Genomic DNA, 16,039 nt, shown 5'->3' with positions numbered 1-16,039 from the left:
CTATCTTAGGGTGTTATTCAAGCAGTGATTATCAGGTGCTTCCTCCTTGACCATCACTACCTATATTCTAGAACTACGAAAACAAATGTCGATCTCTATCCGGCATTTTCCCTCCCGTTTGTGAGAACTTGAGTGCAGAGCTGACACAACAAGAAATCCAGAGGGTGCTGTAGAAGCAGGTAACTGGCGCGAGTATCAGAAAGACTTTCTGGTCTCCTTGGGTGATTTTGAGGCAGCCTTCTCTGGGAGTAAACGGCTAATCAAAAAGAATAAAAGCTGTGAAAGTAAGAATCCAAAAGCAGGGCATAAGATTACTCACACGGTGTTCTTCTTGTGGACATGTCGTAGCAGATGTGTCCATTGCTCTGTGTCTTGAGTCAGGAAAAAAACCAGAAACTGAGTTTCTTTGACCCTCCATTGTCATTCCTGTTCAGTCAGAGTGTGTCACAAACTGTAATTTCCATTTAAGAAAGACAGGAATGGTAGAACATCAAACAAGTTTAAACATCATGTGTCCTTGTATACTTCACTTAGTTATATTAGATTTGGCAACTTGGTCAAGCATTGTAAGGTTTTTCAGCATCTTAGCTGTTTAGAGCTTTTGAAAATGTTAGATTTATTAAGGTACAACTTCTAAGTACTGTGTTTCTCCCTTTTTAGTGTACGTTTTATGGGTTTTGACAAATGAATAGTTATTTACCAACATAATAAATAATGTAAAATTTTTCTATCACTGTCAGATTTCCTTTGTGTCCTTTTTTTTTTTTTATTTTTTCTTGGAAAAAAAAATCCGCCTCCTTCCATCCTCCCATTTCCCTCCCCTTCCTCCCACTCCACTCCCCCTGCCCACTCCTTTCCCCCTCCCTCTCCAGACCGAAGAGCAGTCAGGTAGAAAGTCCAAGGTCCTCCCCCCTCCATCTAGGTCTAGGAAGGTGAGCATCCAAACTGGCTAGGCTCCCACAAAGCCAGAACATGAAGTAGGATCAAACCCCAGTGCCATTGTCTTTGGCTTCTCATCAGTCCTCATTGTTCAGAGAGTCCGGTTTTATCCCATGCTTTTTCAGTCCCAGTCCAGCTGGCCTTGGTGAGCTCCCAATAGATCAGTCCCTCTGTCTCAGTGGGCGGGTGCACCCCTCCCGGTCCTGACTTCCTTGCTCATGTTCTCCCTCCGTCTGCTCCTCATTGGGACCTTGGGAGCTTATTCCGGTGCTCCAATATGGGTCTCTGTCTCTATCTTCATCCATTGCCCGATGAAGGTTCTATGGTGATATGCAAGATATTCATCAGTGTGGTTATAGGATAGGGCCATTTCAGGTTCCTTATCCTCAGCTGCCCAAGGCACTAACTGGGGACATCCCCCTGGGCACCTGGGAGTCCCTCTAGGTTCAGGTCTCTTGCCCACCCTAAGCTGGATCCCTTAATTAAGATATATGCTTCCCTGCTCCCATATCCATCCTTCCTTTATTTATCCCAACCGTCCCAATTTCCCAAGTTCCCCCCATCCTCCCCTTCTCACATTTCTCTCCCCATCTCCCCTTACCCCTATCCCACGCCACCCCCAAGATCCCAATTTTTGCTCTGCAATCTTGTCTACTTCCCATATCCAGGAGGATAACTATATGTTTTTCTTTGGGTTCACCTTCTTATTTAGCTTCTTTAGGATCACAAATTATAGACTCAATGTCGTTTATTTATGGCTAGAAACCAATTATGAGTGAGTACATCCCATGTTCATCTTTTTGGGTCTGGGACACCTCACTCAGGATAGTGTTTTCTATTTCCATCCATTTGCATGCAAAATTCGAGAAGTCATTGTTTTTAACCGCTGAGTAGTACTCTAATGTGTATTTATTCCACACTTTCTTCATCCATTCTTCCATTGAAGGACATCTAGGTTGTTTCCAGGTTCTGGCTATTACAAATAATGCTGCTATGAACATAGTTGAACAAATGCTTTTGTAATATGATAGGGCATCTCTTGGGTATATTCCCAAGAGTGGTATTGCTGGGTCCTGGGGCAGGTTGATCCCGAATTTCCTGAGAAACTGCCACACTGCTTTCCAAAGTGGTTGCACAAGTTTGCATTCCCACCAGCAATGGATGAGTGTGCCCCTTTTGTGTCCTTTTTAAATGAGATTTTCTATAGGCCTCTGGTTCTAATTTTATCTCTTCTTGAACAGACGCTACATCGACTGTATCTTGCACTTTTTCCTTTATCCAGGCTGTTCCTAGGGAATAGGTTGGCTTCCCTAGTCTCCAATCTCCCTTTTATATTACTTGGCTTTTCTTAATAGCTCAGTGGTTCTCAACTGTGGGTCATGGCCCCATTGGGGTGGGTATTGTACTACCCTTTCACAGGGGTTGCCTAAAACTATAAGAAAACACAGACATTTACATTATGATTCATAACAGTAGCAAAGTTAGTTATGAAATAGCAATGAAAATAATTTTATGCTTGGGAGTTACCACAACATGAAGAACTGACTGTAGTAAAGGGCCACAGCATTAGAAGGGTTGAGAACCACTGTCTTAGCTGTTGGTCATGTACACATATTTGTCCCTTAGTTTTCCATAGAACTCTTTCTGTAGGCTCTTTCTGTTTCCTTTTGCTCCATCTCCGTATTTTTTCAGGCCTGCTTCCACGATGTGAATTATATAATTAAATTGACAGTGAACCTGCATGCTTTAGTTAGTTGTTATTTAATAATTCAGTTTAAAGGTAATGTACAGTGTAAGCTGAGCCATGTTTCAGGTGCCACTTTGTCAGAGAATTTATAGGATCATATAGTTACTCTAAATCCCTTCTTCACTGGTAGGCTAACGGTTGGTGTGAGGTGGGAGAGGCAAGGTGACTTTAGTAAAGAGCTAGTCGATTCTGACTCAAGAAAGTGGTCCTTCCAGGTATTCTCTTTCCAGCTTCCTTAATGGCCTGACTTTGTCTTTTCTAATTCATACTCAAGAGGAATGTTCTTTGTAAACAGCCACCCTCCCTGGTAAGGATATGAGCCAGAGGCCTCACATAGTTGACTAATTTTATGACCTTAGCTCTGTTTGACATCTATAAAAAGGTGATGAATATACCTGTTCGCCATATTTAAATGATTTTTATTTACCATCTGTATGTGTAACTGTTAAGTTTTCTAGTTAAAAATATTTGGAAGTCTTTTAATCCCTTAGAATTTCTATACAAATTTGAGAGTTAGTAAGGTATAGGGAATTGGGTTTTCCTTCATGTTTACCTTTCTGCTTTCTAGGACCTTGCCATCTGTAAAGCGTTGCTTTTTATTTAATTTTAGTTTTGTCATTCTGGTTTTCTTCCAGTTCTTTTATCATCTCATCTGTAGTTTACTAGGTTTAAAATATATAGGGATTTTACATCTTTTCAGGATTTTGAAATTGTTCCCATTTTTAATAGGCTGGCAGTAGGTGTGAGAGTTGGGAAGGTGTCGACAGTAGGACTCAATGTAGTGTAAAACTGAATTGAGCAATGTATAACAGGTTTTGCTTTTTGTGATATATCCCTGGCTGACCTGGAACTCACTCTGTGGACCAGGCTGGCCTTGAACTCACAGAGATCCATTTGCCTCTGTCTCCGAAGTACAGGGATTAAATGTGTGTGCCACTATCACCTGGCTACAATGTGTTTTTAAATAATCAATTTTAGAACAGTTTGACTTAGGGAAAAGTTTTAAAGACCCACTTTGTTTTTAACTAGGAAGATAATTGAGCTATGTAAGCTAATTTTTGTTGTCTGTATTCCCTTTTAAGGCCTCTGAGTCACAAAGAGCACAAGATGAAAAAGTACTGACAGAATTCTTTTTCAAGGTTGAGAACAAATCAAAAGAAGAAACATGGCTATGTCAGAGGGTCCTTGTGACTAGATTAAATGTGGAAGCAGGCCCTGAATGGGGTTATTATTACAAAAAGCCTTGTTTAAGACAGTTGTCTTCATGGTACCAAGAGCCCTAAAGCTCTTGGAGAATTAGGACATGTTCTCTTGTATCAGGAGAGCATGAAATACCATTTCAAAGGTGTTTGTTTTGTTTTTTATTTTCAGCTAAGCCAAATGTTAGTCTCCAGTTTACTTATTTGCCCTGGTAGGGCTCAAACCAGGGCCTTACACAAGTAGCCAAGGCTTCCATTTTCAGCTTATTCAGCTACCTCCAGTGTTTTTCATTTAAGAAGTTTAATTTGTATGCAAAGCTCTGTGTTCCATAGATAATGATTATGCTAGTGATTTGTGCTCTATGTCAAGCATTGTACTGAGTCTTTTGTGTTTCTGATATCATTTAATGTAAAAACTAACCTAGAGAACTTCAGAGGCAGTCGGAAGACAGCCTAACACAGCCATCAGATCCTTGACTGTGCTACTTTCAGGAAGAACCAGAATGAAGTCAAGTTATTTCATTAAGTATTTGACAGACCCATGTGGGAAAAGGACATTACACAATCCCAAGATAAAGATGGGTTTCTGGAGAAAGAGTTGCACCGAAGTGTCTTTACAATGGCAGTATGTATCCTGTGGCTTTCTAAATTACCTACATTCCTCCATTTTTTCTTTCCTCCTTCTTTCTTCCTTCCTTCCTTCCTTCCTTCCTTCCTTCCTTCCTTCCTTCCTTCCTTCCTTCCTTTCTTTCATTCTTTAACAGTTTTACACATGTGTAAAATGCATTCTGGTCATGTACTGTCACTCCTTTCAACATCCTACATACACCTGTCCCATTCCCACAGTCATAGCTTTTGGGTTTGTGTTGCGACCCAAAGATAATAAGAAACCCTGTCTCAGAAAAGCCACACACACAAAAAAAAGTTTGTACTTAACTGGCTGGGTATTGTCCAGTAGGAGCATTTTGAAACCCTTCACTCTGTCTTCCAGTTCTTAGATTCTTTCCACCATCTCCTCTTCTAGTTATTCCCTGAACCTTGGAAGAAATGGTATAACATCTTGTTTAAGGCTGAACACTCAGCCATCACTGTTCTCGGGATCTTCTATAACAATAAGTTTGTTCATGCACCACAGTTGACTGAAAGAGATGTTTCTCTGACTGAAACTTAGAGGTAATTGTATATGTAGAAGATCCACGTTATTTCAGTTTAGCCAAACAGTAGAGTTAAGTCATAGCCCATCCGTGCCCTCTGACCTCCCTAGCTATAGGTTTTTAGCAGTTTTACTGCACCAGATATGGATTCCCTGCTGTAGAACCAGAGTCTTGGTCACCCTTTAGCAGTCACGCTGCTCCTGGCAGGTTGATACCGCAGTTCAGAGTTAACAGATAAGATCTCCAGCATTCTGCCCAGCACCTTCGGCACGGAGAAAGCTAGCTGTCAAGGAGGAAGATCAGTTCTGGTTCATGCAGCCAAAATGGATGATGTCTTCATCAGTAGGGCCTTACCATCTAGTTCTGCTGGACAACCACGAAGGAATAGCAAGGGTTTTCATTATTTGAGGGTCTTCTGTGATCTTTCTGACCACTGTCCTAGTCAGTGTTCTGTTGCTGTGAAGGGACACCATGACCATGGCAACTCATAAAGAAAACCATTTAATTGTGGCTTGCTTATAGTTTCCTGAGCATGACATGCAGAGAGACATGGTCCTGGAAAAGAAACTGAAAATTCTGCATCTGGATCCACAGGCAGTAGGGAGGGAGGGGTACTGGGCCTGGCTTGGGTTTTTGAAGCCTCAAAGCCAACCTCCAGTGACACACTTCCTCTAATAAGGCCAAACCTACTCCAATAAAGCCATACCTAATCCCTCCCAAGTAGTGTCATTCTCTGATGCCTAAACATTCAAATATGTGAGCCTGTGGGGACCATTCTTATTCAAACCACCACACTTAGACCTTGCATGTTACATTTATTAATAAATGTAATTTACAACAAGGTTTTAAAATTAAGCAAAACTTAAATTTTTAAGTGAAAATACTTGAATTGGCTTACATATTTTGCTTAAAGGATTTCTTATTGTGAATGAAACTAAGATGGTTTTCTGAAGTTTATTGTTTAGTTTTAGGAATAAGAAGAGTACTAATAAGTACAAATCAAGGTCAGAAACATTTTGGCACTAAGTAAAACAAAGTTTCTTGTGCTTTTTTGGTGTACATTTATTGATTTTAATATCCTTGTTTGAAACATATTTAGGAAAATACAGATTATCTCTGTAGGCAATTTTAACTTTATCAATTGAAGTTCTTTGATTAACTTACTCAGCAGGAAAAGAAAAATAGATAACAGGCAGGTGACTTCTTATGACCTCTAAATCTTGCATTTTTCTCTCCTGCTTCAGAAAAAAATACTTATCTTGCAAAAGAGGAAATTAAAGTTCAGAATAATTTGCTTAGGAAAGAGAGTCTAGTTGTAAACTAAATAGGTTTTCAGACTCCAAAGGTCTGATTCTTTGGCATCCTATGGTAATATTAAAGAAGCCCTTCCTTCGTCTCTGAGCACACTATGGGATGTACTCTCTGAGCTTATAAACAAGTATGGTAATAACTATAGTCACAAACAGAACCTTCACATTAATATAAGTGTTGCTCTCAGCTTTTTACATGTGCTTCCTGTTATCCCTTTATATGATAGGCTTAGAAGTAGCGAGGGGTTGATAACCACCTAGATTTCCTGAGTTTGTAAGCCAGAAATTAGGCCTCGATCTGCCAGAGCCTCTATACTCTTAACCACTATCTATGTCGTAGGACAAACACCAGTTGCTGTGTTGGAGGGTAGCTTGAAGATGCTTTAACATATGGCTTTATCTTCATTTCTCTATCTTTGAGTAGAGTACACTCTTCTTCTCTTAAAGCTAAAAACCATTTTTTTAGGGCTTCCAGAAATGAATTTAACGGATATTTATTCAGTAGTTACTAAGCAGTACCTAAGCATTGAAGTCCACTCACAGAATTGCTTTCCAGTGGGCCAGGATGAGGCAGTCATGTATGTCAGTGTATATTTAAGAAACTACATCGTGCTCAGTATAATCACTGAAATGTTGTCATTAACCAGGCCGTCTACATACACAGACTGAACTGATTTCTCTTCAGTACATACAACACTTTTTTTCTAGTTCAGCAGTAATGCCAGTGAAATTAAAAAAACAACAGATTCTAAATATTTAAATCCTAACTTCATTAGTTCTTACCTTGTAACATTAGGTGGCTCGTTTGCTTGCTTCGGGTCTGTTTTCAGTAACAGTGCATGTACAGGTGCTTTTTTATAACAGGCCTTCTGATAAAGGCTCAACACATGCTTGCTGTCGTTCCACACTTACTTATTTTGTGTGTATGTGAATGAGTGTGTATGCCACTGCATCTGTGTGTCTGTCAGAGGATGACTTAAGGGAGTGGGTTCCAGAAATTCTCTGTGGACTCTGAGCCTTGCATTGAATTGAAGATGACTGAATCTAACTTGAAGACACATGAGGCATCCAGCTCTCAAGGTACTGAAACTTTCTGGTATTCTCAACACAAGATAGAACAAGCTGTCAGAAGCATAGAGAGCTTGGATCTTCAGTGTGTGTCACTGAGAAGAAAATTCAGATGGAATGCAGCTAAAAATGGCATGCTGATGGTCACTTCAGTCCACATCAAGCCCAACAAAGCTTTCTCATTGAAGTTTAGTTTGGTGGGAATTAAAGTTTGGACTTTTTGGCCTTGGGGAGGAGTTGTATGTTATTTATTACTGGAAAAAATGATATCCCACAAGATTATTTTATGTTTTGAAATATCATTTCTAGTGTTGCAATATATTCTAAGGGTTTTTAGTTTGGTAGGGAGTGAACTTTTTTGAAATAGGGACTATTAACCTCTGGTCTTCATAAGGACGTGTGATTAGTTCATACACCTAGAGACTATGGGTCTGAATATGGAATGTCGAGAATGAAGAAAGGATACCCAAGGGTAAATGCAGAGGCATGTAAACAAGACAGTAACAGTACGTGAGAGAACCCGGAGCTCATGCTCCTTGAGGAAAGTACGGTGGTGGAGTAGAAGAGAGGCTTAAAGCACCTTACAGTCTTTGTCTTCCCATTAGGATTGGTTTGGAATTTTGTAATGTGAACCAAAAACAATGAATCTGGAGAGGTAGTATAGCTTGGTGGTATTGGGAACCTGGGTTTCTCTAGCTTACTGCCTTGTCATCTGTAGCATATGCCCTTATTGTCCCAAGTGGTCACAAGAAAGAGCTGCAGTTATGTCACTATTCCAGGTGACAGGCAGGCAAGGAGGGAGGGGGGTGGGCAGTGCCCCCTGTTCTTTCCTAAAACAGCTGCCAGTTCATTTCAAGTTCATCATTTGACCTGAACTTTGGCATAAGCAGCTGCAAGGGAGGTTGGGAAATACACTCTTACTCTGGGTAACAGAATGAGTGCCCAGTAAAAAGTTTGAATGATAAAGGGAAAAGGAAAGAATGATATTGAACTTGACAGCTAATGATCTTGCATGCCATACTAATGCTGTCATTGGTTAATGCTGCAATGAGTGCTGGGATTAAAGGCATGTGCCACCACTGCCTGGCTTTTAATTACACTTTCGATATCACAGTTATCAGAGTTCTTCATGAAAAGAAGTTGGCAGAACACAAGGCAGGAACCTGGAGGCAGGAACTGATAGAAAGGAATTGGAGTGGCACCGTTTGTTTTGTCCCACATGGCTTATGCAGCCTGCTTTCTTATAGAACCCAGGACCACCAGCCCAGGGATGGCACCACCCACAATGGACCAGGTCCTCCCCATCAATCATTAGGAAAGTGCCCTACAGGCTTGCCTACAGCCAGATCTTACAGAGACATTTTCTTAATTGAGGTTCCCTCCTCTCAAATGACTTCTGCTTGTGTCGAGTTGACATAAATACTAGCGAGGACACATGCTGAAATTTTTTTAAAAATTAATTGAGAGGACTGGGCGGTGGTGGTGCACGCCTTTAATCCCAGCACTTGGAAGGCAGAGGCATCTTGGAAGGCAGAGGCATCTTGGAAGGCAGAGGATCTCTGTGAGTTCGAGGCCAGCCTGGTCTACAAGAGCTAGTTCCAGGACAGGCTCCAAAGCTACAGAGAAACAAAACCCTGTCTCAAAAAACAAAACAAAAAAAATTGAGAAATGAAAAATGGATTATATGGAGTTAAGGAGACCACTATAGCACTGGCAACACAGGTCAGAGGTGATGAGGCTGAATAGACCCATTGAGCAACTGGGTGTCTTGATGGATAAGGACGGGAATGATAGCTGTGGCTTTGAAGCCAACGGTGTAGGAAGAGGAGGTCTACTTAGAATGATCTTGGTAAGGAGCAAGCAGAATGGCAAGGAAAAGATAGTATAGTGTTTCAGAAGCCAACCGGAAGTGGGCATTTTAGGACTTAGGGAGTAATCAGTTGTGTCAAATGCACCTGATAGTGTTTGGTGTTATTGATAAGACCTAGCAATTAAGATGTTACTGGCTTCATTCGTGTTAAGAGCAGGCAGTGCTGTGCTAAAGGAGAAAACCGGAGTTGAGAAAGACTAGAGAAAGTAGAGGTGTTTGTAGAGTCACACCCAGAGACGGGAGGAAGCGATGGGGAGACTGAGGATGAAATGGAGTCTTGGAGATGATGTGCAGGATGTGGCAGCAGGAAGTCAGTGACTTATTTGCTCTGTGAACTAGAGTTGAGTTCATTAGGGTGGCCGACAGTGTTAATGAACTTGAAAGTTAGTTAATAACTGTAATAATAGGGAAAGTACAAGATTTAGCAGATTTTCCACAAAAAAAAATCATCTATGTATGATTTTTTTTTTACTTGCTACAGAAAATAGCCCAGATGATTCTGGCCTTTCCCTTCAGAGGTATGAAATGAAAAGACAGTATATGAAAGTGACTATCATGGAACTTGCCACAAAACACTGCATGAGGAGGACTCAGTGAAAGTTCTTAAAATGCGTGCTCTTTATGTGGAACATCCTGATTTGTTTGACTTTTTACACCATTTTCTCTCCAGCAAATTCTTTTTCTCAAAAAAAAAAAAGTGGCTCACTTTGCAATAATCATCCCCTTGTGAACCATAACAGTGGGTAGTGCTGCCTTGCTTTGCGCATTTGGCACTTACGTTAGAAATGGAACACGCTATCCAGAACTGGGTTACACTTTTTCGAACAGGAACAGTGTGTCCATGACTGTGTGCTGAATTTGGCTTTTCTTCTAACTGGAAACTAAGTTGTGAGCAGAGTTGGCAAGATACAGATCATGGCAAACAGTTTTAAAAAGATCTTTCCATTTCTGTAAAATGACTAGGTTGACATCCTAGAAGGCAAATGTTCTTTTTGCTTGTTTGTTTTTTGAGACAGGGTTTCTCTGTGTTGCTTTAGAGCCTGTCTTGGAACTAGCTCTTACAGTCCAGGCTGGCCTCAAACTCCCAGAGATCCACCTACCTCTGCCTCCCCAGTGCTGGGATTAAAGGCATGTGCCACCACTGCCCTGCAAATGTTCTTAAAATCACGTTATGTAGGGGATTGCTAGCTGCTTTTAAGGAAGGTGTTTGAACAGAAAGATGAGACTATGCGTGGCCTGGCCGTTCCCGAACATTCCCTCCATCATGTGCTTAGCTGCAGTAGAGATCTTAGAGCACTGAATTCTGTTCTGTCTGGGGGAAAACAGGGAAGCAGAGTGATCAGTGAGTGAATGCTCAAAGGAAATAAAAGGACATGGAGAAGATTTTTTTTATTGTAGATAGAGGGGAGAAAGCAGGTAGAGGGAAGAGTCCAGGCTGAACATGGCTATGAGAGGAGAACAAGAGAAGAGCCATTAACCAAGAAAGGCGGCCCGGGCTAAGAGACCAGTGTAACCAAAATGACTGAGTGATACAGGGATCAGACCTGGGGAGTTGGGATGGGGTGGGAGCCCAGCGCCTGGGGGAGAGAGGTTTAGGGTAAGAGCCTGGTGAGGAGTGCTGGGAGGAGCCACAGGTATCGAGTGAGATTTGTCCTGGGTTTGAGGCCTTACATTCCAGCCTTTTGTTGATGATAAGGGACAAAAATCTCTTCTGTAACTACTTCCACAGGTACTGAGTGAGACCTAACAATTAGGACTGAAAGCTCAAACCTGGTCACTCTTAGTCCTTGACACCAGGAATTCAGTGTGAATCACATTTCGGCTGTTGTATCCTGAGACCACCCATTGTATCTCAGTATATGTGTGTATTTTCTCGAGGAAGCACAGGAGACCATGTTCTGTGAAGTTCTGTGTCCTAAGTTATATAGACTCCGCCTACCTTCTGCAGATGTCCAGGAGCCAGCACTCTTTATATGGTACTGTCAGTGATACCAACCCATCTTAGTGAATCTGAAAAGGATCCTACTGAGGAATTTAGATGTCAAGGGTCTAAAAATGGTGCTATGACTGGGTGTGTCCAGTGTGTGACCAGCTGCTGCTGAGCAGTGTTCCAGCACTGACACCAACACCACCTCCACCACCTCCACCTCCACACCCCTGGCTTGTTGAACTAAACTAAGCTCTGTGGGGTTGCTTGGTGAGGTCCTGTGGTGGAGGGTGTGGACACTCATGGACAGGGCACTTTTGTTGTGTACAGGATGATTTATATGACATGAATCTCTGCTTACTCCCTAATAAACGAATAACTTAAAACCGGCAATAAACTCTAGACAAAAATATCCTGGCTTCTTGGAATCAAATAGTTACTAGATTCATCTGTCTTTGGGTTGGTTGCATAGCACCCCCCCCTTGTCTGTGTCCTGTGTGTCAGTGTGCTGTGTGTCTCTGTGGGGTAAGGAGTTTAGGGTGGGGTAAATCATGAAGCTAACTCACAGACCACCTCCATTGGTGGTTTCCAGCAGCAGAATAACTTCAAACGCTCCTGGCGTTTCTTCCCAATTCATCGCTGTTTGAATTTCTTCTTCCTTGCTGTTTAATGGCTCTTCTCAGATTCTTTCCTTTATAAACAGATTCCTCGGTAGGACCTTTTCTTCTTTAAGAGTCAGATTTCCTAAGACAGCTAGGTATCACTGATACTAATTTAGTACATAACCCTTCATAGAAAACCCCAGGCGGTGAATATTAACTTTTTTTTCCTTTTTTTGCCTTGAGTTTTGAGTTCCCATGCCCCCGAGCTTAAAACTTTTTTTTATAAATTAGTCTCCCATGTATCTGATTTCTTTAGTGCCTTTTCATATCTGGTTTGATTACCCACACTCCCTTCTCTGCCCTCTCCCCCTGCACTTCCTACCCGTTTAACCCCTTGTGCCCTAGTTCCGTCTTCCGAACATTCTACTAGCCTCACTCTGGTGCTGCCCCTTGCAGTCCTCCTGCCTGCTGAGTGCTGGGGTTACAGAAGTGCAGTGCTGCACCCCGTGTAGCATTTTCAAGTTTAATTACTGTAAAGAATATCGGCAACGCTTATCTCTAAATATTTTAATTCACAAACTTGATGACATATGGAACAGAGATTATTTGTCATGAACATCATAATTTTGAAGTTGTGGTTTTTCGTTTTGTTTTTGTTTTTCCTCCTGGAAAAATTGTCAGTGAGATTGGTGTTTGGTTCCATCTTTCAAATTTCATTATAAATAAAATTCCTTTAGCATCCATTCTTGAAGAAAATGGACCTTAGGGGAATTAAATTTTTTATTTGATAGGAATGTTGATGTACCAAAAAATTCCTTAGCATATAGAATTAAGATGTGATCCAAATTCTGTTATCCTTCCTGGCATTATTATTAACTGCATTTCAAGAGCTATCAGCTAAAAGTATAAATTATATTTTCTTAACGACATCTTACTTGTTTATACATTGAATTTTTGTTTTATTCTGCTTCCAAGTTTAACTTAAATATTTGAAAACATTATTGTACATGAAATCATTAACTGTAATTTTTTTTCCTTTTAAACATTCTACTTCAACCGTGATTTTCTGTGTGTGTGCCTTTGTATGCCTGTGTGTATGTTGCTGCCCAGTGAGGCCAGAAGAGAGTATTGGATCCTCTGAAGTTGGAGTTACAGGTAGTTGTGAGCCACTTGATATGGGTGCTAAGAATTTGAGAATTGAATGCATGCCCTTTGGAGGAGCAGGAAGTACTCTTGACCACTTGCTGAGCCATTGCTCCAGCTCATTACATGGAATCTTTTTACTGTCCCTTACATCTAGATATTTGTGTCTTTATGCATTAGAATGTTCAGATATGTGAAAACCATATCACAGTACGTTTCGTTCTGATGGTGCACCTATTTTATAGTATGATTCAACTATATTCATAAGTTTAGAGAAAAATAAGTGCTATCCATGGTGAAACTGCAGTGAGAGAGTAGGAGCTCATACGATGCTTAACGGGGAAGGTGGAGGGAGAATGTGGTCAGCGTTGGGGACATGGAGGTTCCCGAGTTATTGCTGTATGCTTTTTACATTTCATTCTTCCAGTTGTTCATCTATAGGCTACATACATAATGTTTCACAATTAAAATTTTAAGGTAGAATTGGAAAACAGGCCTAACTCACTGTGTTGGGGGAAAATTGCTTTTATGTATTCTATTTTTCTAAAATACATGTCCAGAGCATTAAGTAATATTTCTGAGGTATCAGTTTTACCTAAAGTGAATGTAACAAGTGGATTTTCAGCTAAGTTCTTGATGTGGGAAGTGAAAGTACCTGCTAAATGGAAGTTCCTGGCTTTTGCAAAATAATTGGAAAATAATTAACTTTTTAGAGCATATATATGTGTGTGTTTGTGTGTGTGTGTATTATGTGTGTATATGTTACATAACCTCCTAACAGAATAGACTACTTGAAGCCATTGTGTCATAGTAGCATCCTCTTACTTACTGGTTGATCTCAACAGCTGTATTTGAAAGGATTATAAACTACCCTGTCACATAAGGGCACAAAGGTCCTGTCTCTGTCATCTAGTCTTCTTTTTTAATGGTGTAACACTTAAATTTGGGACTTTTTCTTCTTTAGAGCGCCTGTAAGCCTCTTCAGTGCTTTTGTCGCAAGCCTTTCTTTTGGCTCATGAATGGGAATTCAGCTACCTTTACAAGGACAGCAACAGTCCTGCCACACTAACAAGTCATTCAGAATGGGGCATAGCAAGGGTTCTCAGTGGGAAGAAGAGCTCTTTGTGTTCTTAGTGTTTACATCGAGTAGAAGAGTCTTTTTTTTTTTATAATTTCAAGCTACTTTATTTTTTTTTCATATTCTATATTTTATTTTTTCCTTTTTTATTGATAAAAGGAGAATAAAGAAAAGAAAGAAAAAAAAAACAAATTTCCACCTCCTCCCAGCCTCCCATTTCCCTCCCCCTCCTCCCATTCTTCTCCCCCTCCTCCCACCCCTCTCCCTTTCCCCCCACTTTTCTCCCCCTCCCTCTCCAGTCCAAAGAGCAGTCAGGGTTCCCTGCCCTGTGGTAAGTCCTAGGTCCTCCCCCCTCCGTCCATATCGAGGAAGGTGAACATCCAGACTGGCTAGGCTCCCACCAAGCCAGTACATTGCGTTGGATCAAAACCGCGTGCCATTGTCCTTGGCGTCTCATCAGCCCTCATTGTTCGTCATGTTCAGAGAGTCCAGTTTTATCCCATGCTTTTTTTGGTAACAGTCCAGCTGGCCTTGGTGAGCTCCCAGTATATCAGCTCCACTGTCTCAGTGGGTGGGTGCACCCCTCGTGGTCCCGACTTCTTTGCTCATGTTCTCCCTCCTTCTGCTCCTCCTTGGGACCTTGGGAGCTCTATCCAGTGTTCCAGTGTGGGTCTCTGTCTCTATCTCCATCCATCGCCAGATGAAGGTTCTAGGATGATATGCATGATATTCGTCAGTATTGCTCTAGGATAGGGACATTTCAGGTTCCCTATCCTCAGCTGCCCAAGGAACTAACTGGGGGCCTCAGCTTGGGCACCTGGGAGCCCCTCTAGGGTCAAGTCTCCTGCCCATCCTAAAGTGGGTCCTTTAACTAAGAAATGGGGTTCCGTGCTCCCCTATCCAACCTTCCTTTATCCCGATCCTCCTGTTTCCCCAAGTCCCCCCTCCTTTCCTTCTACCTTTTCGAGTAGAAGAGTCTTCATCCACACTTGGCAGTTAAGAAGAACTATGTTACAAAGGAGTATTTTGTAGAAAGATCTATGAACAAGAATTATGTATTAAGTTGGTCCATCACACACAGGGAGATGTTGGTCTCCAAGGCCAAGATCACAGGAGGTGAGCCCATCAATTCCTTCCTGTCCCAATCAAAATGCCTTCAGACAAGGACATGTTTACAGGTCACAGGACAGATAACAGCAGACGTTTACAGAGTAACCACTGTTGGCTCAAGTTTTCAGTCTCCTCATGTTATCTGTCTTGTACTGTGATGGAAGAGGCCATTTGAGGGCTTATCCTATTAAAGCAGAATAACAAAAATGTCACAGATGGATAGGAAATGCATTTTGATTTTTTAAAATGCTTTCATTCTTGTTATAAGAAGTAAAATTTGTTGCTCTTCTTTGGACATCAACATTTCCTATAAATGTTAATTGTTTCTGTACTTGCACGAGAAATTCAAGTTTAAGGCCCTGTGCCCACAGAGAGCTAGCTAGGATGCTAGAGAGGAGGTGGGACTGGGATTTCCACAGCTCCAGCCTTTGTTCTCTCCTTCCCTCCCAGGGCATTTCTTAGTCAAGGACATTTTATTTTCCAGTACAAGTTTTTAGAAAGTGACAGCCTAGAGTTAAATTTCTGAGGAGGAACTGTGCTTGTGCCTACCTAGAATTGTGACTGCGCCTGCACCACCTTCTTCTGCTGGGTTATCTTACAACTAAATGGGGAAATAGGAAACAAAAACAGTTGTGTTTTGGGTTTTTTGCTTCCTGTGATAGGAAAAATAGTAAATGATTAATAAGGTGCATTATATCCAACTTCAACTCTGAACATTAAATGTTTAGACTTGATGAGATTCGGGTATTTGATATTTTGATAAAGATTGGAAATAGCATCTTAAGATAATTAAGATTTAGATATTTACACTGTCACTCCACTGTAATTAATTATGCTGCTGGCCTACGTCCTTGTGCAAGGAGAATTGCCATGTGACCTTGCTGGAACTTTA

The 16,039-nt window shown here is 41.2% G+C and overlaps 1 protein-coding gene across 2 annotated transcripts in view; it reads left to right on the top strand.

Annotated features, from left to right (window-relative positions):
* Ugp2 (UDP-glucose pyrophosphorylase 2) overlaps positions 1-16,039 on the top strand; it is a 59,404-nt gene that overhangs the window by 30,618 nt on the left and 12,747 nt on the right. The gene's annotated exons all lie outside the window — the stretch shown is intronic.

Source organism: Microtus pennsylvanicus, chromosome 12 (assembly GCF_037038515.1).
Source record: "Microtus pennsylvanicus isolate mMicPen1 chromosome 12, mMicPen1.hap1, whole genome shotgun sequence".
NCBI classification, from domain to species: Eukaryota; Metazoa; Chordata; class Mammalia; order Rodentia; family Cricetidae; genus Microtus; species Microtus pennsylvanicus.
Note: the sequence above shows the minus strand (reverse complement) of the source record. Positions and strands in the feature narration are given on the sequence as shown.